The sequence below is a fragment of the Meleagris gallopavo genome, chromosome 14 (genome assembly GCF_000146605.3).
Source record: "Meleagris gallopavo isolate NT-WF06-2002-E0010 breed Aviagen turkey brand Nicholas breeding stock chromosome 14, Turkey_5.1, whole genome shotgun sequence".
Taxonomy (NCBI): Eukaryota; Metazoa; Chordata; class Aves; order Galliformes; family Phasianidae; genus Meleagris; species Meleagris gallopavo.
Genome location: NC_015024.2, coordinates 11,218,226 through 11,218,448, shown reverse-complemented (window position 1 = coordinate 11,218,448; position 223 = coordinate 11,218,226).

Sequence of the window (223 nt, the reverse complement as noted above, 5' to 3'; positions counted from 1 at the left end):
CGAGCCGGGCCTGCCGCGCGCCGCGGGCCTGCCGCGTCCGGCTGTGTTCCCGTGTGTCCTCAGCGTCCCGAGCTCCGCTCCGTTCCTGCCCCTACCCTTGTCGGCCAGCCCCCGGCCTCCATCTGTACTCCCAGCCGGCCACCACATGCATCTGCGGCATGTCGGCCGATCCCCCGTCACCAGCATCACCTCTCCGCTCCGTGGCGCCCACGGCGGCCCGGCG